The following is a 25,164-nucleotide window of genomic DNA, read 5'->3' as shown; positions in this document are numbered from 1 at the left end:
CCCAATTTAGCAATTTCATAATTTAGTGGTTTCTGCTATATCAGAGCTATTTGAAATCTATCCCTAAAAGGGTATATAATATTCAAGGTGCACATAGGGTCATTCAGAATAACTTCACACACACGCTACTGTGCATTTCCAAGTCTAATTCTGTTAGTAAATCCATACCGGTCACCCAGCGCCTAAATACTAGGCCTCAAATTTATATTCAGCTGAATTTGAATACAATACATTGGGCCAAATAATATTTTTGTTGTTGTGGTGAACGATAACAATGAGGAAAACATCTAGTAAGGGACGCGGACATGGTCGTGGTGGTGTTAGTGGACCCTCTGGTGCTGGGAGAGGACGTGGCCGTTCTGCCACATCCACACGTCCTAGTGTACCAACTACCTCAGGTCCCAGTAGCCGCCAGAATTTACAGCGATATATGGTGGGGCCCAATGCCGTTCTAAGGATGGTAAGGCCTGAGCAGGTACAGGCATTAGTCAATTGGGTGGCCGACAGTGGATCCAGCACGTTCACATTATCTCCCACCCAGTCTTCTGCAGAAAGCGCACAGATGGCGCCTGAAAACCAACCCCATCAGTCTGTCACATCACCCCCATGCATATCAGGGAAACTGTCTCAGCCTCAAGTTATGCAGCAGTCTCTTATGCTGTTTGAAGACTTTGCTGGCGGGGTTTCCCAAGGGCATCCACCTAGCCCTTCCCCAGCGGTGGAAGACAGACTGCACTGACGCACAGCCACTTATGTTTCCTGATGATGAGGACATGGGAATACCACCTCAGCATGTCTCTGATGATGACGAAACACGGGTGCCAACTGCTGCGTCTTTCTGCAGTGTGCAGACTGAACAGGAGGTCAGGGATCAAGACTGGGTGGAAGACGATGCAGGGGACGATGAGGTCCTAGACCCCACATGGAATGAAGATCGTGCCACTGACTTTCACAGTTCGGAGGAAGAGGCAGTGGTGAGACCGAGCCAACAGCGTAGCAAAAGAGGGAGCAGTGGGCAAAAGCAGAACACCCGCCGCCAAGAGACTCCGCCTGCTACTGACCGCCGCCATCTGGGACCGAGCACCCCAAAGGCAGCTTCAAGGAGTTCCCTGGCATGGCACTTCTTCAAACAATGTGCTGACGACAAGACCCGAGTGGTTTGCACGCTGTGCCATCAGAGCCTGAAGCGAGGCATTAACGTTCTGAACCTGAGCACAACCTGCATGACCAGGCACCTACATGCAAAGCATGAACTGCAGTGGAGTAAACACCTTAAAACCAAGGAAGTCACTCAGGCTCCCCCTGCTACCTCTTCTGCTGCTGCCGCCTCGGCCTCTTCTGCTGCTACCGCCTCGGCCTCTTCCTCCGCCTCTGGAGGAACGTTGGCACCTGCCGCCCAGCAAACAGGGGATGTACCACCAACACCACCACCACCTCCGTCACCAAGCGTCTCAACCATGTCACACAGCAGCATTCAGCTCTCCATCTCACAAACATTTGAGAGGAAGCGTAAATTCCCACCTAGCCACCCTCGATCCCTGGCCCTGAATGCCAGCATTTCTAAACTACTGGCCTATGAAATGCTGTCATTTAGGCTGGTGGACACAGACAGCTTCAAACAGCTCATGTCGCTTGCTGTCCCACAGTATGTTGTTCCCAGCCGCCACTACTTCTCCAAGAGAGCCGTGCCTTCCCTGCACAACCAAGTATCCGATAAAATCAAGTGTGCACTGCGCAACGCCATCTGTAGAAAGGTCCACCTAACCACAGATACGTGGACCAGTAAGCACTGCCAGGGACGCTATATCTCCCTAACTGCACACTGGGTAAATGTAGTGGCAGCTGGGCCCCAGGCGGAGAGCTGTTTGGCGCACGTCCTTCCGCCGCCAAGGATCGCAGGGCAACATTCTTTGCCTCCTGTTGCCACCTCCTCCTTCTCGGCTTCCTCCTCCTCTTCTTCCACCTGCTCATCCAGTCGGCCACACACCTTCACTACCAACTTCAGCACAGCCCGGGGTAAACGTCAGCAGGCCATTCTGAAACTCATATGTTTGGGGGACAGGCCCCACACCGCACAGGAGTTGTGGCGGGGTATAGAACAACAGACCGACGAGTGGTTGCTGCCGGTGAGCCTCAAGCCCGGCCTGGTGGTGTGTGATAATGGGCGAAATCTCGTTGCAGCTCTGGGACTAGCCAGTTTGACGCACATCCCTTGCTTGGCGCATGTGCTGAATTTGGTGGTGCAGAAGTTCATTCACAACTACCCCGACATGTCAGAGCTGCTGCATAAAGTGCGGGCCGTCTGTTCGCGCTTCCGGCGTTCACATCCTGCTGCTGCTCGCCTGTCTGCGCTACAGCGTAACTTCGGCCTTCCCGCTCACCGCCTCATATGCGACGTGCCCACCAGGTGGAACTCCACCTTGCACATGCTGGACAGACTGTGCGAGCAGCAGCAGGCCATAGTGAAGTTTCAGCTGCAGCACGCACGGGTCAGTCGCACTACAGAACAGCACCACTTCACCACCAATGACTGGGCCTCCATGCGAGACCTGTGTGCCCTGTTGCGCTGTTTCGAGTACTCCACCAACATGGCCAGTGGCGATGACGCCGTTATCAGCTTTACAATACCACTTCTATGTCTCCTTGAGAAAACACTTAGGGCGATGATGGAAGAGGAGGTGGCCCAGGAGGAGGAGGAAGAGGGGTCATTTTTAGCACTTTCAGGCCAGTCTCTTCGAAGTGACTCAGAGGGAGGATTTTGGCAACAGCAGAGGCCAGGTACAAATGTGGCCAGCCAGGGCCCACTACTGGAGGACGACGAGGATGAGGAGGAGGTGGAGGAGGATGAGGATGAAGCATGGTCACAGCGGGGTGGCACCCAACGCAGCTCGGGTCCATCACTGGTGCGTGGCTGGGGGGAAAGGCAGGACGATGACGATACGCCTCCCACAGAGGACAGCTTGTCCTTACCCCTGGGCAGCCTGGCACACATGAGCGACTACATGCTGCAGTGCCTGCTCAACGACAGCAGAGTTGCCCACATTTTAACCTGTGCGGACTACTGGGTTGCCACCCTGCTGGATCCACGCTACAAAGACAATGTGCCCACCTTACTTCCTGCACTGGCGCATGATAGGAAGATGCGCGAGTACAAGCGCACGTTGGTAGACGCGCTACTGAGAGCATTCCCAAATGTCACAGGGGAACAAGTGGAAGCCCAAGGCCAAGGCAGAGGAGGAGCAAGAGGTCGCCAAGGCAGCTGTGTCACGGCCAGCTCCTCTGAGGGCAGGGTTAGAATGGCAGAGATGTGGAAAAGTTTTGTCAACACGCCACAGCTAACTGCACCACCACCTGATACGCAACGTGTTAGCAGGAGGCAACATTTCACTAACATGGAGGAACAGTACGTGTGCACACCCCTCCACGTACTGACTGATGGTTCGGCCCCATTCAACTACTGGGTCTCTAAATTGTCCACGTGGCCAGAGCTAGCCTTTTATGCCTTGGAGGTGCTGGCCTGCCCGGCAGCCAGCGTTTTGTCTGAACGTGTATTCAGCACGGCAGGGGGTGTCATTACAGACAAACGCAGCCGCCTGTCTACAGCCATTGTGGACAAGCTGACGTTCATAAAAATGAACCAGGCATGGATCCCACAGGACCTGTCCGTCCCTTGTCTTGATTAGACATTAACTACCTCCCCTTAACCATATATTATTGTACTCCAGGGCACTTCCTCATTCAATCCTATTTTTATTTTCATTTTACCATTATATTGCGAGACTACCCAAATTTGAATGAACCTCTCCTCTGTCTGGGTGCCGGGGCCTAAATATATGCCAATGGACTGTTCCAATGTTGGGTGACGTGAAGCCTGATTCTCTGCTATGACATGCAGACTAATTCTCTGCTGACATGAAGCCAAATTGTCTGTTACGGGACCTCTCTCCTCTGCCTGGGTGCTGGGCCTAAATTTATGACAATGGACTGTTGCAGTGGTGGGTGACGTGAAGCCTGATTCTCTGCTATGACATGAAGACTGATTCTCTGCTATGACATGAAGACTGATTCTTTGCTGACATGAAGCCAGATTGTCTGTTACGGGACCTCTCTCCTCTGCCTGGGTGGTGGGCCTAAATATCTGACAATGGACTGTTGCAGTGGTGGCTGACGTGAAGCCTGATTTTCTGCTATGACATGCAGACTGATTCTCTGCTGACATGAAGCCAGATCCTCTGTTACGGGACCTCTCTCCTCTGCCTGGGTGCTGGGCCTAAATATCTGACAATGGACTGTTGCATTGGTGGCTGACGTGAAGCCTGATTCTCTGCTATGACATGCAGACTGATTCTCTGCTGACATGAAGACAGATTCTCTGTTACGGGACCTCTCTCCTCTGCCTGGGTGCCGGGGCCTAAATATCTGAGAATGGACTGTTCCAGTGGTGGGTGACGTGAAGCCAGATTCTCTGCTATGGGACCTCTGTCCAATTGATTTTGGTTAATTTTTATTTATTTAATTTTTATTTTAATTCATTTCCCTATCCACATTTGTTAGCAGGGGATTTACCTACATGTTGCTGCCTTTTGCAGCCCTCTAGCCCTTTCCTGGGCTGTTTTACAGCCTTTTTAGTGCCGAAAAGTTCAGGTCCCCATTGACTTCAATGGGGTTCGGGTTCGGGACGAAGTTCGGATCGGGTTCGGATCCCGAACCCGAACATTTTCGGGAAGTTCGGCCGAACTTCTCGAACCCGAACATCCAGGTGTCCGCTCAACTCTACTCATGTCCTCTCACCTCAGTATCAGGGAGATTTCGGGAATGTAGCTCATGCAGAAGTGGTAGAAGACTCATGTTCTCCACAATGTGGTGCAGATCATCTTGGAAATATTCATATGTCATCCTCAGGAAGTGATCTTTATATTGACGGAGCTGCTGGTAGAACTGCCGGGTCTCATCATCTAGGAAACGGAGTGGACACAAGAATGAAATGTCTAGAACATGGAGGAGACTGATGGCAGTTTATTTGGAATATTCCTATCCTGGATCATTTTACAGGTTTCCACTAATGAGAAATCCACAACCCCCTGTAATTCACCAGCACAATAACTGCAGGACACATTGACAGGAGATCTATACATGTAGATACATGGCAGATGTCACTCACTGGTGAGAAGCGAGGGGAACGCTCCCCTTATTCAAAAGAGAGAACCAGTCATAATAATACACTGCCCTCAGAGGGAGTCAGTCAGTGGTTCTGTCAATACTAAATTGGGCTCCCGGCATCTGGTTTAGAGGGTATACCTCTGCAATCATTTGTACCTCTACCTCATGTATATTTATTTAGCGCTATACTGTGACTCTGTGCCTGAAGATGTGGTTAGTTTCATGTCACACTTGCTTTATGCTATTGGAGAGGCAACTTTTCTTGTAAATTTTGTTTAGTTTAAATATATGCATGCAATCGGTAGCAACATAAATCAAAATATAGTTGAGTTACAGCTGTTAAATTGGTACAACAATAACATTGTAATAAAAACAAAACATTTTCTGTAGCCATCTCATTATCATCACAGGCAGGATGACAATGATAGGTATCACCTCTGTATAGATAACACAGGATCCACCATTTTCTCTACCGTTAATAGCTACATTTTATCTTCTTCCTTCTGACCCCTGCACAGGTTACAAGCATGCCTAGAAAATCTAAATCACCAGAAATTCGGAAAATACATTTAACATAAATACTTGACTGAGACAGGTCGTTTTCTGATGACACACTCCCTTTAAGGACGCCGTCTAATTTGGTAGTTAATCCTTGGTGACTTTATTTAACTTTTTCATCTCCACATTTCAAAAGCCATAACTTTTATGCTCTCCCATCCACATACCGGTGTGAGGGCTTTTTGCAAGATGAGTAATAGTTTTTAATGGTATCATTTTGGGGTACATCTAATGAACTGCCTAAATGTAAAAAAGGATTTGGGGTGACGACAAGTGATTCCACTACGGTATTTCTACTTTAATACAGCAAAATTATTTTTCTTGAAAAAATGTATTTAGCGTGTCCCTTTTTTTTCCACTGACTGAGATGTATGAGGCTTGTTTTTGGGGGGCATGAGTTTTCATTGGTGCCATTCTGGGCTACGTATGACTTTTTGATAATAGAAAAGTAGAATGAACAAAAACACTGCAATTTTGGCATTTTTATGCAGTTTACCGTATAGGATGTTGTTTGGGTTGTTACGGATGAGGTGATAAAAATTATCTATAGGCTTTTTATTTTTTTACATTAATAAACAAGGGAATAAATGTATTTGCGGGGGGTTGCTTGATTTTTCTTTTTTCCCTTTGAAAGGCTCTGTCACCATGAACAACCCTATTAAATTAGACAGACTGTCTGGTAGGGCTCATCATGCTGATTAAGGCTACTTTCACACTTGCGGCAGAGAGATCCGGCAAGCAGTTCAGTCGATGCCAAAAATGTATGCCAACTGATGGCATTAGTAAGACTGATCAGGATCATGATCAGTCTTAAAAATGCCTGATCAGTCAAAAAAATGCACTAATACATTCCTATGGGAAAAAATGCCGGATCCGGCATTCATGCAAGTCTTCAGTTTTTTTTGCCGAAGATAAAACCGTAGCATGGTACGGTTTTTTTCTTTTGCCTGATCAGTCAAAATGACTTAACTGAAGACATCCTGAACAAATTACTCTCCATTCAGAATGCATGGGGATATGCCTGATCAGTTTTTTCCCCCTGTGACAGAACTCTATGCCGGAAAAGAAAAACACATGTGTGAAAGTACCCTAAAACGATACCTTTCTTTTTTTCTGTATGATAAACAGCTGCAGAGATATCTGTGTTTTATTCATATGCAAATGAGAAGTTCGAGAATCCTTTGAGCACTGATTTGTAACACCCCCTGTTCTCTGCACACTCCCCTTCCTTTTGATTGACAAGGCTAGACAGCAGGCTGAGGGTAGAGCCCTGTCCAAGAGCTGTGCGCTAGCATCGACATATCATATACACTATGTACTATAGCTTCACCACACTGAGATCTGCTCAGAAAGCTAATCTGCATATTACTGATTTATTTACAGGCACCATATATGATCATACAGACACCAGTCATATGTGTTAGCTTATAAATCTAGAAAAAAAACATGTTTTTCTATATTGTAATATTATAGCTTGGTGGTATAGTCGTCTACCATGTATGTAGAGATCTTCAGTTAAAGTCCCAGGAGAGGCTTACATAAGTTACAGAATAGGGTTTTTATATATATATATTATTTTTATTTTATTTTTTGCTAAAACCTATTACTGTATATTCACAGACACAATATATGATTAAAAAAACTAATATTTATTAGCTTTATAAAAAACATTATCAATATGATAAGGACATAGACTTCTCATGGGATAAATGTGGAAGAAAATAAATATAGATAGTTGTGAATAAAGCAGTAATATGCAGATTAGCAGATCTCAGTGTGGTAAAGCTATAGTACATGGTGTATATGATATGTAGATGCTAGCAGACAGCTCTTGGACAAGGTCTGCCCTTAGCATGTCGAGCCCTGTCAATACAAGGGGAAGGGGGGGGGGGTGTAGAGCACAGGGGATGTTCCATAGCAGTGCTTAAAGGATTCAGCCCTGCCTCCTGGTGCTCCAACTTCTCATTTGCAAATGAATAAAAACACAGATCTCTATGCAGCTGTTTACCCTACAGACAAAAAAAAAAAAAAGGTATAGTTTTAATCAGCATGATGAGCCCCACTAGGCGGTATGTCTAGTTTAATAGGGTTGATCATGGTGACAGACCCTCTTTAATACTTTACTTTTTTTACACACTAAACTGCTGTGTATTATTTCAGTGATTGTAAAACTGACAAAATGCCTATTCAGCCCTTCCAAATAAAGGGCTGAATAATCATCTGTACATGTCAGGATGTCAGGTCCAGGGACCATTATTAGGCTCTTGGCTGCCCCACAATTGCATCACAGGGGACTCCTGCCCTCTTTCTAACCACGCAGATACTGCAGCATTGACATAGGCATCTAAGTGGCTAAACTGCTGGGAATGGAGTTATTTCTGATCCCAGCAGTGAGAATCGAGAGCCCTCTGTACAGCCAGTGCTCATCAGCATTAGCACGGGCCCAGCTCCTGCACCATCTCTGTGCCATACGTTTACAGGACAGAGCGTGCACAGACTCAAAGTACTCATTAGGGTGCCTGTACACGATGCAGGATATGTGCAGGAAAAACCGCAGTGTACTACAGTGCCAGCACAGTGTATGAGAATAGACAAGTCTCATGGACACTTGTGGAAATTGAACAGCGGTGATGACTTCCCAATCCTCAGCATGTCAATTATGTTTGTGGCTTTAGCAGAAGATTTCACCGTTTCCAAATCAGGGCGAGATCTGTGGCAAAACGGTATCAATTTCACACCAAAAACTGCTGCTATAAATTGCATTGTTTGGTGCACTCACTTGCACTTGTGTGTAGGGACCCTTAGGTGGTTAAGGGTGTGTTCACACACTGCACTATAAATCTGCAGTGATTCCACTCGTCTGTATTTTACCAAACATTTAAGCAATTTGAATAGCATGGATAATATACAAAGGAGTTTCCTTAATGATATAGATGTAGATTATAATTTCCACATCGACATTTAGGTGCAGAGGGTGAGAGGCAATGGAGATACGCTATACAATACACAGATACGCTGCAATATGGGCACAGTATGATGATAATATCCTGATACCGGTGAGAAGACAATGTACAGCTAGTGGGGTGGGGTGGGAGAATGCTGCCGCCAGTGGAAAAGGAGTGAAAGAGGGTACAATGCTGCAGCTAGGGGGGGGAGGGGGGGGAAGAGGAAGAATGCTGCTCCCGAGGCAGAAGGGTGTGAAGGGACATTGCTACTGCCAGTGGGAGACAGATGAGAAAGGGGACAATGCTGCTGCCACTGCAGGATAGGTGGGAAAGGGATAATGGTACTGCACTGAAGGATCTGTTTGGCAATATTGAGTAAGGGGTTTTGTGCTGCGTTACATGGTTACAGTGTGATTAGGCGTTTCTATGTTTCACTTTTATTTTCCTTCTTGTGTTAATCGTGTGGTTTTACGGAAGCAGCGAAGCCTCTTCTGTTACAGGGTTTGCATAGCTCTCATTCACTACAATGGGAGTCACAGAACCAGGGGTGCATCAGTCTGTTAGGCTGTTTCCGAGACTTTGGTCACTGGGGGCCTTTGCTTAGTCTGATCTCACTATGGAACAGAGAGATGGTACAACCCCTTTAAGGGAGTAGAGAGGGGGGCTGTATAGTAGTGGTGGTTGAGTGTCAGGGCTGCTATCCTCAGTATAGGCCAATAGTATCAGTATGGCGGGGTCTGACTCCTGGTGCCCCCCACGATCAGCTGTTTGAGGAGAAGGCGATGCCCAATTGAGCGCTGTAGCCTTGTCGCAACTTACTAAGCACAGCACCTTCGATTGTATACTGGATGTGCTTAATATTGCATTTCAGCCCTATTTACTTGAACAGGACTCAGATGAGCCCAGGTCTAACACTAATGAGCTATTCTGGAGAGGACACCAATGTCAAAATCACAGACAACCCATTTACTTGCAGTTTGGCCCTGCAGCAGCCATATCACAGTATATCTGCTGTGTGACCCCATTTCCTATTACGTCTGTTCCTCATCAGGACATTGGAACTTGAGAATCGTACAGATGTTGTAGATCAGTCACTGCATCCAGTAATAAGAGAGAAGAGGAGGAATCCTTACCATCGCTGGGTGTTATAATGCTCATCTTGGACCTGGGACGATATCAAAATCTCCTGCAACAAAAAAAAAAACCTTTATTACATTAAGGAGAAGAAAAAAGAAAATTCAGAATTTTCTTTAATCCCTTAAGCAGCGGCAGATTTTCCTCCCCACATTCTGACATAAGGTTTGTATCTTCACATTCAAGTGGCCGATGAGGTTTAATGTTAATCGATAAAGTAGAGGAGAGCCGGTGTGTAGTATCAGAGTATCAGGGATTGACAGGGAGAAGGGCAGCCTCCCACCTGGTGTTGTTGTGCTGAGTGCCTGCTGCTGCGCACTCTCCTACGGTACTAGGGTGATCAACCAGGGAAGAAGAAAAATAAAGGAGTTTAAATCGGCGGAGCGGCAAGGAAGAGTCAGGGAGACCTTTAGTGAAGAAGAACTTGACTCTATTCATGATCAACAATGTGTTTTGGTGTTGGAGTGACCCCTTCCTTAGGTAAGTACATCAACAGCAGTGGCGTACCTTCAATAGAGGCAGACCAGGCAGCTGCTATGGGGCCCCTGTGGGAAGGTGGCCTGCAGTAGAGGATAGGCCAATCCCACTAATTACACTTATACAGGTAGCGGCTAAACTCCATGCAAGAAACTGACCTTCTAACGTCACTGGGTCACATGACATTCTCTTGTCACATGACTTTTGAATAGAAGGGTTGGAAGCCGGAGCCACACAACCCACTTATATAGCTACCTGTGAGAGGAGACTATAGGACGTGGAGAAGGACCTTTGGTGAGGTCATCGTCACCATGTGACCAGTGCAGGAAGCCAAGGCATAGCAGAGCAGGGAAGTCTGAAGGACCTTTAGTGATGTAATCATGTGATCTGTGTGATGTGGCTGTTAGGGGCGGAGTTTGTGTTTGGTAACTGGGGAAGAGGTTAGTGGTGTCCTGGGATAGTCCATATAACATCCTATAAAAGCTTGGAGTTGTAGTTCTGTCCAATTATATCCCTCTACATGAAATTGCAAGTTATGCCCTAGTAAAGTCTGGTAATGTTGGGAGTTGTAGTGCTGTCCTATTATAGCCCTCTACATGTAATAGCAACTTATGCCCTAGTAAAGTCTGGTAATGCTGGGAGTTGTAGGTCTGTCCTATTATAGCCCTCTACATGTAATTTCAACTTATGCCCCAGTACAGTCTGGTAATGCTGAGAGTTGTAGTTATGTCCTATTATAGCCCTCTACATGGAATTGCAACTTATGCCCTAGTACAGTCTGGTAATGCATACTTTTTGTTGGTGTGCTTTCTTTGCTGGCCGTCTCCTAGAACTTACGTAGGAATATTTTTATTGCTCAATATTGTCATCTTAGGGTACTTTCACACTAGCATTTTTCTTTTCCGGTATTGAGTTCCATCACAGGTGCTCGATACTGGAAAAAACTGATCAGTTTTATCCTAATGCATTCTGAATGGAGAGCATTCTGTTCAGAATGCATCATGATTCATCAGTTCAGTGCCTTTTGCGGTATTTTGCCAGAGAAAACACTGCAGCATGCTGCGGTATTTTCTCCGTCCAAAATTCCGGAATAATTGCCGGAAGGCATTCATTTCCATTGAAATGTATTAAAATTGCCGCATTGACGGATCCGTTCTTCCAATCCGTGCATGGGCAAACGTTTAAATCTGTAAAAAAAAATAAAAAATACCGGATCCGTTTTTTCCAGATGACACCGGTTGGTGCAACCACACCAAATTGGTGCAACCACAATAGGAGAGCAAACCATTTCTTAAGGTAGAAATTAAATTAACCAAACATACTCACCCTATGAGCGCCTTTATTATTTTTGGCCACCATTTGCTCATCCGATGTCAAGAATGACTGTGCATCAGTAGGATGAGAAAATAATTCCTCTGACTCGAGTGGAGGGGCTATGGTGGTGGTTGTGGTGTCTTTGGGGGTGCACACAGCAGAGAGTGAGGAGGATGCAGAAGACTGAATGAGCCACTCAACCAACTCTGGTGCATCCTTTGAAGTAATCGCACGCGGCATCTCCAACTTCCCACTTAGGCGCCAGCCTGGTGCACCTGCCCGACCCCTACCACCCCTGAGGAACGGCCTGCCTCCTCATCTGCCTGTCATTTTCAAAATGACCCTCTGCCTAAGTCCCTAGAGAAGAGCAGTATTTTTTGGAAGCAGGTATCTCGCAGGCCTCAATCAATATTTGGTGGAAGCAGGTATATCAAACCCCTTAATCAACATACAGTTGCAAGAAAAAGTATGTGAACCCTTTGGAATGATATGGATTTCTGCACAAATTGGTCATAAAATGTGATCCGACTTTCATCTAAGTCACAACAATAGACAATCACAGTCTGCTTAAACTAATAACACACAAATAATTAAATGTTATGTTTTTATTGAACACACCATGTAAACATTCACAGTGTAGGTGTAAAAAGTATGTGAACCCCTAGAGACTAATGACATCTCCAAGAGCTAATTGGAGTGAGGTGTGAAGCCAACTGGAGTCCAATCAATGAGATGAGATTGGAGGTGTTGGTTACAGCTGCCCTGCCCTATAAAAAAAAAAAAACACACCAGTTCTGGGTTTGCTTTCACAAGAAGCATTGCCTGATGTGATTGATGCCTCACACAAAAGAGCTCTCAGAAGACCTATGATTAAGAATTGTTCACTTGCATAAAGCTGGAAAGGGTTATAAAAGTATCTCCAAAAGCCTTGCTGTTCATCAGTCCACGGTAAGACCAATTGTCTATAAAATGGAGAAAGTTCAGCACTGCTGCTACTCTCCCTAGGAGTGGCCATCCTGTAAAGATGACTGCAAGAGCACAGCACAGACTGCTCAATGAGGTGAAGAAGAATCCTAGAGTGTCAGCTAAAGACTTACAAAAGTCTCTGGCATATGCTAACATAGCGAATCTACGATACGTAAAACACTAAAAAATAATAGATTTCATGGGAGGATACCACAGAGGAAGCCACTGCTGTCCAAAAAATACATGGCTGCACGTTTACAGTTTGCACAAGAGCACCTGAATGTTCCACAGCAGTACTGGCAAAATATTCTGTGGAAAGATGAAACCAAACTTGAGTTGTTTGGAAGTAACACACAACACTGTGGAGAAAAAGAGGCACCGCACACCAACATCAAAACCTCATCCCAACTGTGAAGTATGAGGTGGGGGCATCATGGTTTGGGGGTGCTTTGCTGTGTCAGGGCGTGGACGGATTGCTATCATTGAAGGAAAAACGAATTCCCAAGTTTATCAAGGCATTTTGCAGGAGAACTTAAGGCCATCTGTTTATCAGCTGAAGCTCAACAGAAGATGGGTGTTGCAACAGGACAACGACCCAAAGCATAGAAGTAAATCAACAACAGAATGGCTTAAAACAGAAGAAAATACGCCTTCTGGAGTAGCCCAGTCAGAGTCCTGACCTCAACCCGATTGAGATGCTGTGGCATGACCTCAAGAAAGCGATTCACACCAGACATCCCAAGAATATTGCTGAACTGAAACAGTTCTTTAAAGAGGAATGGTCAAGAATTACTCCTGACTGTTTTGCACGTCTGATCTGCAACTCCAGGAAACACTTGGTTGAAGTTATTGCTGCCAAAAGGAGGTTCAACCAGTTATTAAATCCAAGCGTTCACATAATTTTTCCACCTGCACTGTGAATGTTTACATGGTGTGTTCAATAAAAACATGGTAACATTTTATTTTTTGTGAATTATTAGTTTAAGCAGACTGTGATTGTCTATTGGTGTGACTTAGATGAAGATCAGATCACATTTTATGACCAATTTGCACAGAAATCCATATCATTCCAGAGGGTTCACATACTTTTTTTTGCAACTGTATCTCATGAAATGTCTCCGCTGAAGGAGTTTGGTGTTGGACGTCCTCATCTGCCTGTCATTTTAAAAATCCCTTCAATCAATATTAGGTGGAAGCAGGTATATCAATCCCCTTAATCAGTTTTTTGTGGAAGCAGGTATCTCGCAGGCCTCAATCAATATTTGGTTGAAACAGATATATCGGGTGCGGACCCATTCATTTTCTATGGGGACGGAAGGGATGCGGACAGCACACATCAAGGTGTTTACCACTTAAAGAAACCAGATAAGATTAGAGTAGTATTTGATTCCGAAGCAAAGTATGATGGTTTTCCATTGAACGATCATCTACTAAAAGGACCAGATCTTACAAACACTCTGCCTGGCGTAATCTGTAGATTCAGAAAGTATCTCGTAGCAGTCATGTGTGATGTTGAAAAGATGTTCCAACAGTTTCATGTGAAAATGAAGATAGACTTCCTGGTGAGAGGATGGAGATACAGATACAGAGCCAGCAGAATACAAAATTAAAGTACACTTGTTTGGAACAGCATCGTCTCTAGGTTGCGCCAATTATTGTATTTAGTACCCGGCCAATCAGAATTAAAAGGATTGCCCATCCGCATCAACTTTTCTAAAGAAAAACTTTTATGTAGATGGTCTTATAAGTCTAGAGTCTACAGAATCTGCAATCAAACTAGTGAAAGAAAGCCAAGAGTTATGCGCAAGAGGGAACCTGTGCCTTCATAAATTCAGCTCAAACAGAGAGTTACTGGAATCCATCAGTGACTCTGAACATGCATCAACAATGAAGAATGTAGATCTCAATTATGATCATCTTCCAGTTTATAACATACTTGGATTGGGATGGAATGTAGAGAACGACAAGTTCTTCTTTGAAGTAACTATTGAAGAGAAAGTTGCAACTAGACACATCATTCTTTCTGCAGTGGCTTCTATATATGATCTATTGGGATTATTGGCCCCAGTGATCCTCAGAGCAAGAGAAATACTACAATAATTTTGCAGACAGAAGCTAGGATGGGATGAACTCATATCTGAAAATTTGAGGCCAAAAGGTGGGAGAGTTGGATAAGAGACTTTCAAAACTTGATATAAGTTCGGATACCCAGATGTTTTATACCTCATAATTTCATAAAGTACAAGAAAATAGAACTTCATCACTTTTCAGATGCCAGTAGTCATGGTTATATAGTCAGTGCTCCTACATCAGAGTAATAGGAGAAGGAAAAATACACTGTGCCCTAGTTATGGGGAAGGCCAGAGTTGCGCCTACCAGTATTCAGACAATACCAAGACTTGAACTGACAAAAGCTGTTTCAGCATCAGTAAGCAAGTGTCTGAAAGAAGAATTGGAATTAAAAATAGATGAAGAATATTTTTGGACAGACTCACAAGATGTCCTAGGATACATAAACAATGAACCTTGAAGATTCCATATCTTTGTCGCCAACAGAGTTCAGAAAATTCAGGAAATAACAAATCCAGAACATTGGCATCACATTGACACAAAGCATAACCCATCAGATCATGCTTCAAGATGCCTGAATGTAACAGAATTTAAAAATTCTAATTGGTACACAGGTCCAGACTTCCTTCGGGAAAAGGAAATCCTACACAGTAACAGTAATACAGAATTGTCTATGGGTGATCCAGAAGTAAAAGGTTGTACAAACATTAAGCACTACTGCCAAGTGTCAAGATGATATACTTGAAAGACTAGCCAGATGTTCAAAATGGAATACAGTCATAAACGTAGTAGCTCAAATTCAAACTTTGGCCAAGGGAATCAGAAAGAAGGAATCATTGAATGTAGAGGAAAGAATGCAAGCTGAAGAAACAGTCATAAGACTCATTCAACAGAGATTCTACAGTGAATTGAAGAGACTTAGTCAAGAACCTAAAAGGCTTCCACACAACCACCCATTGTACAAGCTTAATCTTGTTCTGCAGGATGGTATACTGAAGGTGGGAGGGAGACTGGAAAATGCATAGTTACCTAGCAGAGTTAAGCATCCAGCAATTCTACTCAAAAATTCTAACTTCACAAGATTGAGTAATGATCACTACCCCAACAAATCCTTGCATCAAGGACGAAGCTTTACCCAAAGCCGTTTGAGAAAAGGTGGTTACTGGATTGTGAAAGAAAGCAAAGTTATAGCAAAGTATATAAGTAAATGCATAGTCTGTAGAAAGGCACGTAGCCCTATCAAATAATAAAGATTAGCAGATTTACTGCTAAACTACCGTGTAAAACCATCACCATCATTTCTTTATACAGAATGGATTGTTTTGGCCCATTCATCACCAAACAGAACCGCAAGGAGTACAAGAGATATGGACTAATATTTACATGTCTGAGTTTCTAGAGCAATTCACCTGGAAATGTTAGAAGATATGTCAACTGACACATTCATCACTGCCTTAAGAGGTTTCAAAGCCATTAGAGGTACCGTCAGAGAGCTTAGATCTGAACAAGGATCTAATTTTGTCGGAGCAAAGAATGAATTGAAGAAAGCTCTAAAAGAGATCAATAAATAAAAAGTAACTGAGTATTTGTTAGAGAAATAGTGTGATTTTCACATGAATGCTCCAAGTGCAAGCCATACAGGAGGAGTATGGGGAAAGACAAATCAGAACTGTAAGAAATGTGTTAAAGGGTTTCTGTCATGAGAAATAACGTTATGTAGCTGACTGACATTAGCAATGTGCTAATGTCAGCAGTACATAGCAGTGTGCTTTATAACGCCCTGCCGACGTTCTCTTAAAATAAAGACTTTTAAAATATGCTAATGAGACTCTAGGTGCTATTAGGGCATTGCTTCAGCAACAAGAGGCTCGGTCTACGCACCCTTTGGCATGCCCAAGTCCAGTTGATTGACTTTCGAGTTCTCCTCAGTGTCCCATAAATTCTGAGCTGTCCAGTTTAGTATTCGGCGAGGCGCAGTGAGTGAAGGATGTGCTCCTGCTGCCGGCTTCCTTCCTTTGGTGCAGGCACAGTGAGGAAGCTGGCACCAGGAGCACCTTTCACTCACTGCGCCTCACCGAATACTAAACGGGACGGCACAGGCGCAGGATTTAGGGGGATGATGAGTAGAACTCGAAAGTCAATCAACTGGACCTGGGCGTTCCAAAGGGTGCGTAGACCAAGCCTCTAGGTGCTGAAGCAATCCCCTTATAGCACCTAGAGGCTCATTTGCATATTTTAAAAGTCTTTATTTTAAGCGAACGGCGGCAGGCAGGGAGTTAAAGCATGCTGTCAGCTACATAATGTTATTTTCTCATGACAGAAACCCTTTAAGTTCAGTGTTTAAAAAAAAAAAAAAAGCTGGAAGAATGGATGATGCTTCACGTAGAACCCTGTTTTATGAAGTATTGTCCTATTGTTAACAATCAGTCCACATCAACGACCCCACAAGTTTGGACCCTTTAACTCCCAACCATCTACTTCACCTTAAGTCTGAATACATACAGCCACTGCCTGGCAAGTTCACCAAAGAGGATTTATATGCCAAAAGGAGATAGCGAACAGTTCAATATCTATCAGAACAGTTTTGGAATAGATGGAGGAAAGAGTACTTAGCCAATCTAATACTAAGATGTAAATGGCAAACACCCAGAAGAAATGTCCAAGTTGGTGACATAGTGTTAGTGAAAGAAAATGTACCTAGAAGTCAATGAAAATTGGCAAAAGTTCTAGAAGTTCAAAAGGATGAAGACAGACTAGTAAGAAGAGTGTTGTTACAAATAGGAGACTCAAAATTTGACAAAAAGTGAAAACATCTCACTACTCTACTCAAGTTGGAACGTCCTATACAGAAGTTAGTTGTTCTACTTGAGAGTGATAAAAGACACTTGGAAGTTGAGAACCTGATGAAAATTCCTCAAATACATGTTTAAGTCTTACTACCGAGAACATAGAATTCTATTATAGGTAATTTAGTGGGAGTGTAGCTGTCCAGCTAAGACCTGTCCTAGGTTGCTAATATGGCTTATATGTGTATATAGCTAGACCTGCCAATAACCTTAATACAGTTCATGTGTATTCACAGAAGCAAAAAGATAGTATGCCTTTAAGATTCTGTAAAATTAATGTAAGGTAAGCTCAATGACACAGTAGAAGTCAATAGAAAGCATAAAGTTAAACAGTTGTTACTGCCCAGGAGTCTTGACCAATCACAGCCAGCCTCACACTGAGCCTGTGTGGGAAATCCCCTAGCAGAAACTGCTAGAATCATTACACCAGAGGAGAGGAGCTGAACAGACATTCACTTCACTAAGAGCTGAGTTTTATGGGAACAAGAGGCCAAGGTATTTAAGTACAGTTATTTGAGGATCCTATTGTTAGTATTGTGATTAGAACTGTATACTGAACTAGTTATGCTGTTTACTTACAGTTCTACTGCTCATACCAGACCATACTGAGCCATAAAAGCAAACGGCGACCAAACTACGCACACTGCACAAATCATATTGCAAACTGCATACAAACAAACCAATAGCAAATCTCAGATATGCCTCGAAGAGAGAATAAAGTGCTTAAATAACTTAAAGTTAGAGTACAGATACTGAAGAGAAATACGTTATATCCACCATTTATATTGAATGACAAGATTGAACAGTTAAACCACCATCTTATGCATGCCGCCATATTGTGATACTTTATGTAACACGTGTTTGTACATGGACTATCTGCTACAGAGGTGGCAGTGTTATATATGAAAATAAGTTGAAGTTAATAAAGAAGTTATTTGAAGCATTTGGTGTGCTCTTTAAGTCTACTGTTTCCATAGAACGGTGCTAGAAGAATTAAAGCAGAGTAACAGACAGACAGTCTGGATGGACTAAAAAGGTTAGAGATATCAAATTCTTCTAATGCCACAGCACAAAAGGCACTTCATTGTGCTGCGCCTGTCACACCCAGGATTTTCTTCATTCAGTTAAATTTCCAGAACCTGACCTAGAACTGGATCTTCCTGGAAGTCTGTGCTTCCTCATATCACGGAGCAGTGTGAGACGGAGCAGTGTGAGACCCCCCACCATAACACAAGACCCTGTATATACAGTATATGAGAGATGAATGTCTTACCTTAAAGCCGTACACAGGGTGTAGAAATACAAGATCAGTGCAGAGGAAGAAGTAACCGCCCCAAGTTATTTTTACTTTCTGCTATTAACCCTATAATGTGTGAATGAAATTTAGTTTCCTTACAGATAATTAAATGTAAAGTGAAACAGCAGCTGCTGTGCGCCACTGTTCCCCTGCTTACCGCCACAGTTCTGGGCGCAGTGTTCAGCGGCCGATGCTTCCCATTTCACTGCTGCAGTCCTGCGCTCTGTCTGTGGGTGCTGTGGTTCTGGCTCCACAGTTTTCACTCAGCCCTGGCCACATCATACTTGCTGTTTGTTCCTGCTGCACTTCCTTAAGGGCTGGCGCACGTCACTTCCTGGGCTTTGTGGCTTAGGTCATGTGACCTCGCTGACCTATCCTAGCCCTACTGTGCATATATAAGTGGCTCAGCCCCCTTCCAAGATGCCTCAGCGTCAAGGTCCTTGTGTTCTGCTAAGGTTCCTGATAACCACTTGTGTTCCTGACTTGTACTCGTGTTACTGGATTCTGCTACCCGTCCGATTCCTGTCTGTTTGCCTTGACTTTCCTGTTGCCGATCCGAATTGCCTGCCCTGACCTTTTGCCTGTCTGACTTCGCTTATGCCTCATCCTTTGTTCCTGCACTGTTGCTCCTGGTAACGACCCCGCCTGCTGACATCGGCTATACTTCTGGTACCTTTCTGCGGTATCTCCTGATCTTTCTTAACCAGCTGCCTCAAGAGGTAGCAACCTGATGTTCCCCTCAGGAAAGTCTTTCCCCACCAGCAGGAGTACTGTGAAGAATTGAGGGGTGCCCTTAGAGGAGGTGGGACTCGTAGCACAGTGGGTTCACACCCACTGATTTGTGACACAAGTGTCTCAAGGAATATATTAAGAATATTTCTTTATAAAGTACAATAAATACATGAGCACAATAAGGTGCAGTAACAGTCTAAAGCAAGTATAAAACACAATTTGCAGTCCATTCCAGAAATGTATAAGTATTCGTGCTGCGGGCCGGTAGCTAATAGATATATGTCCATAAAAATCATAAAAAATAATTTTAAATGGGGAAAATCTGAAAACCTCTGCACATATTTATTAGTCCACTGTACAGCGGATGGAGTATCCCCCCGTATACTAACATAATACAATAACAGCGATCTGATCACTCGGTAATGTCGGATAGAAAATCTTCCTGAATATATGCAGCAGGTACGGCTATACCATACCGCTCTTTATGTCCTGTGCGCTGCTGTCCACCTGCAGATTGGAGAGCTTGTGTTTAAATACAGTTTCTCAGCTGTGGATGGGGCCAAGTACATGCACCTGTCACGGAAGGTATATCAGCAGGAAAATAACCAAACACAGGGAAAAAAAACAGAACAATACACTAGGCCCAAAAGCTAGGGAGAGAGGGTCACCTACTAGCGATCCCTGAAGCTTTCCATATACTGCTGTACACATGTGCATACCCTTATGGAGGATATGCACATGCCCTCGTGCCGGATATGCACATGCCCTCAGTGCCTACGTCTATATTCCTTAGGACAACCCTGAGCAGAAGGGAAAGGGGAAGAGGTCACCTGCTTCCTCAAGCACGAGGAAGCAAGCGTCTCACTAGAGGCCCTAGATAAAAGACAACAAGGGAAAAAAATTGAGAACTTATCTTGAGCTGAGCTGGAGCAGACCATCCACAACACATACAAAGCCCACAGGAATTAACTATATCCCGCACAGGCCACTGGGAGAAGGAGGACTAAATAGCCTCGCTAACAATCAACCCAGTACACCTGAGGTGTTAAAGGGGTTATCCGAGTTATTTTTTTTATTCTATGTTCCTAACTAAGCAAATGTAACAGCTTTCCAATTCACTCACTTTATCTCCAGTGGCTGGTTTCTCAGATTTCACAGAAGGTCACATGACTTGTGATGTCAGCTTCTCTCCCTGTGCTGATAATGTTCGTTTAAACGAAACGTCACTGTGCTGGCCACGCGCCTCCCCCCCCCCCTTAAGTCTGCTCTTTGCAAGGATACTTAACCCCTTCAGCTGCACAGCTCTGCAGCAGGGACAATTCTGGGCACTGGAGCTGATCTACTAGAGAGAGCATTACACAAGAAGGTAGGGGGAAGATCCTGTGTGTATTAGCAGTGTCATTATACAGCTGGGACATACAACATGCTGCAGAGTCTTCCAGCACTCAGGGCAGCTCTTGTATTCACTCCCTTAGCAGTGTCATTATACAGCTGGGACTTGTAGTCCTACACATACAACATGCTGCAGAGTCTCCCAGCAGGCAGAGATGTCACTCGGGGCAGCTCTTGTATCCACTCCCTTAGCAGTGCAGGGGGAGGGGCAGAGGCAGAGATTGTTGTTATTGCATGTAAACAAAGAGCCAGAAAAGAACCAGGGAAATTAGGAAAAATATATATTTTTTTTTTTGCATAAAACTTGCTTAGCTCAGTTATATATCAGATTTTCAATGCTATATTATTTTTTTTCATAACTCGGACAACCCCTTTAAGTCCGTGGAGAGTACGCTTGTTGGTGGTGGCAACGTAATGTTTTTCCTGATAATAGAAATACAATTTTTCTCAAAAGGTCAGGCTCTTGCTTAATAAAACGTAGTTCAGCTATACGCGTTTTCAGTAGCCACAAAATAAGGGCTTATGAACACGACTGTATGTATTTTATGGTCCACAAAATGTGAATCTGCAAAAAATACAGATGATGTCCTTTTGCATTCTGCATTTATGGAGTTTGTCCATAACAGAACAGTCCTATCTTTGTCCGTTATACGGACAATAATAAGACTTGTTCCATTTTTTCGGGGTGGTGACATGCGGAAACGGAATGCACACAGTGTTATATCCAGTTTTTTGGGTTTTTTTTGCGGCCCCATTAAAAAGGGAATCGTTCCACATACGGGCTTTAAAAAAAACGGAACGGACATGGAAACAAAATACGCTTGTGTGCATGAGTCTTAGGTCTGTAGGCATAGAAGCTATTGCCTATTTAGAAGGAAAACAATTCCTGGACTGGAGTCCATAAAAAACAGAACTGGATTGTACGTAGCAACACATTGGGGCACATTTACTAATGGAGTTGTGACAGACTCTGAAAAGCCTTCTCTGGGGTCCACTTCACCATTAGGGCTTTTCATTAAATCAGTCAATGGTGCTGCAATCGAGGCAACAATTGGTACAAACCAACGGTAGTACCCAGTTATACCAAGGAAGACCTTGACTCTTTTTTTTCATTAAGGGCTTAGGCCAGTTCTGTATTGCCTCCACGTTATTGACCTGGGGTTTAACCAGCCCTTTACCAATAATGTAGCCCAGGTATTTCGCTTCCTCTAGATCCTATGCATACTTCTCAGGGTTTATGATCAGGCCCGCATCACTAATAAAGTCTCACAAGGCCTGTACCTTCCAGAGGTGAAATTGCCACATCATCAAGGTAAGCAGCTGCGTAGTCACGATGTGGCCTCAAGATCACATACTTCAACCTCTAAAACATAGGAGGGGCTCCATGTAACCCAAATTGCATCACCGCATACTGGAACAGCCCCTCTAAAGTGGAGAATCCCAGTCACAGCCATCATTTTCTACTACTTTTTTGAACAACTGCTTCAGGGTCTTGTTGAATCTCTTGACTAACCCATCTGTCTGGGGGTGATACACAGATTTAAAAATGTGTGTGATTTTAAACAATTTGCATAATTCTTTCATAACCTTAGACATAAAGGATGTTCTTTGGTCCGCGAGAATCTCCTTAGGGATCCCTGTGCAGAGAAACATGTATGTCACAGTGCAGTTCACTGTATACTCTACCTATACATTATATCAAGTCACAGAACATACAGGTCCATCATACATATTATATATATATATGTAGTATATGATAGAGCAGCTGTGTGGCTGATGTGAGAGCCATGATGACTAGCCTCAAGAGTGAGGGATGAAAAGTATACTATAATTATACTCTTCACTTACATTATAACCAGTCACAGAATATACAGCTCCATTTTATACACATAGTAAATGATGGAGCAGCTGCGTGGCTGATGTGAGAGCCATGGTCACTAGCCTGTTACCATGCCCATGTTTTGTAGTTAGTAAAAGGTTGACAATCAAGTCTTTACTTGCATTTCTTTGAGTGTCACGGGTGACTTGCCACATAAGCTGGAAGCTTGTAGAAAAGGGACTTTTTCCTGTTTAAAATAATGGATCTCTGCAGGAAATGGCTCAAATGTGCCTAACCGATACTCGGGATCCGTGAACGGACCATATGTCCCGGAGTGGCATTGATCGTGCGCACGGACGTACACAGCATCAAAGATTACAATGATGCTGTGTACGTCGGGCCTGCTCGCGGGGCTATTGTCCTGCACTGATAAGATCATATAAGTGCAGGACAGAAATCCTGTGGACGATCCGACGTTCACAATATCATTGTAATCTATGATGCCGTGCGCTCCCCTGCACACGATCAACTCCACTCTGGGACATATGGCCCGCTCACGGAACGTATGTCTCAGAGGGCATACGGTCTTGTGCAAGAGGCCTTCCTTTGCAGCCTGTACAACATGGACCATCACTCTCTGTCCCCATTGGAGGTTACCACCTAGCTGTATGTTCCTAGAGGACACTCACAGAGAATATACATACACACTCCATCCAGATGTCAGTCTCATGATGAAGTAAAACCAAAGACACCATTGCTAGCTACTAAGCCACCATAAAGCTTCATATTAGCTTGAGCTATGAGGTGAGTAGTGACATGAATCTGCAACCGGTGACGGCAGATGATTTTTGTGTTGTTTTTTTTTGCAGAGTAATTTTCATCACATCATAGTGTTTTCAAAAGTGCTTTCATGTGTTGGGCAGTATAGTGGCTCAGTGGTTAGTACTTGGTTCAAATCTGCTTGAAGACGATCTGCCTGGAGACTGTGGGTTCTCCTTGGCTTTAATTTTACACTTGACTATGGCTGTGTAATATGTTGTTGTTATACGAGTGAGCAAAAATAAAATTTAAACCAAGGATCCTTGTGCTGCAAGACCCAGTGATATCCACTGAGCCGTCACATTACCAAACACACAAAAGCATTTTTGAAATATAAAAAAATTGGGCCTCCATCCATTGCAGGATCATGTCATTGCCCACCTCCTAGAGGTTTCTTGTGTTGGTCAGTGTGGTGGCTCCAGTGGTTAGAGCAGTGAGGTCCTTGGTTCAAATGTGATGAGCTGTCTGTAGTTCCAGTGTTCCTAAGCCTAGTTTCCCCACATACTAGACCCAAGTACCCCAAGGCTATGATCATTCCCTGTGCTGCCTATAAGCACAGCATGAACACACTGTCAGAAATGTCCCTATTAACCACCTCAGCTCCCCTAGCTTAAACCCCCTTAATGACCAGACCACTTTTTACAATTCTGCACTACACTACTTTCACGGTTTATTGCTCGGTCATACAACTTACCACCCAAATTAATTTTACCTCCCTTTCTTCTCACTAATAGAGCTTTCATTTTGTGGTATTTCATTGCTGCTGACATTTTTCCTTTTTTTGTTATTAATCGAAATTTACCGATTTTTTTGCAAAAAAAATGACATTTTTCACTTTCAGTTGTAACATTTTCAAATAAAACTACATTTCTAAATAATTTTTTCTCTAAATTTATTGTTCTACATGTCTTTGATAAAAAAAAGCAATAAGTGTATATTTATTGGTTTGCGCAAAAGTTATAGCGTTTACAAACTATGGTACAAAAATGTGAATTTCCGCATTTTGAAGCAGCTCTGACTTTCTGAGCACCGGTCATGTTTCCTGAGGTTCTACAATGCCCAGACAGTAGAAACACCCCACAAATGACCCCATTTTGGAAAGTAGACACCACAAGGTATTCGCTGATGGGCATAGTGAGTTCATGGAAGTTTTAATTTTTTGTCACAAGTTAGCGGAAAATGATGATTTTTATTTTTTCTTACAAAGTCTCATATTCCACTAACTTGTAACAAAAAATAAAAACTTCCATGAACTCACTATGCCCATCACGAAATACCTTGGGGTGTCTTCTTTCCAAAATGGGGTCATTATACTGCCTTGGCATTTTAGGGGCCCTAATGCGTGAGAAGTAGTTTGAAATCCAAATGTGCAAAAAATGCCCTGTGAAATCCTAAAGGTGCTCTTTAGAATTTGTGCCCCTTTGCCCACCTAGCCTGCAAAAAAGTGTCATACATGTGGTATCGCCATACTCAGAAGAAGTAGGGCAATGTGTTTTGGGGTGTATTTTTACATATACCCATGCTGGGTGAGAGAAATATCTCTAAAAGTCAACTTTTCCCATTTTTTTTTTAATACAAAGTTGTCATTTTAGAGAGATATTTCTCTCACCCAGCATGGGTATATGTAAAAAGACA

General features: G+C 43.7%; 1 pseudogene; it reads right to left on the bottom strand.

Moving 5' to 3' along the window:
- LOC122922029 overlaps positions 1-18,814 on the bottom strand; it is a 129,433-nt pseudogene extending 110,619 nt beyond the window's left edge.
- Between the last annotated feature and the right edge of the window lie 6,350 nt (positions 18,815-25,164).

Source organism: Bufo gargarizans, chromosome 11 (assembly GCF_014858855.1).
Source record: "Bufo gargarizans isolate SCDJY-AF-19 chromosome 11, ASM1485885v1, whole genome shotgun sequence".
NCBI lineage: Eukaryota > Metazoa > Chordata > Amphibia > Anura > Bufonidae > Bufo > Bufo gargarizans.
Note: the sequence above shows the minus strand (reverse complement) of the source record. Positions and strands in the feature narration are given on the sequence as shown.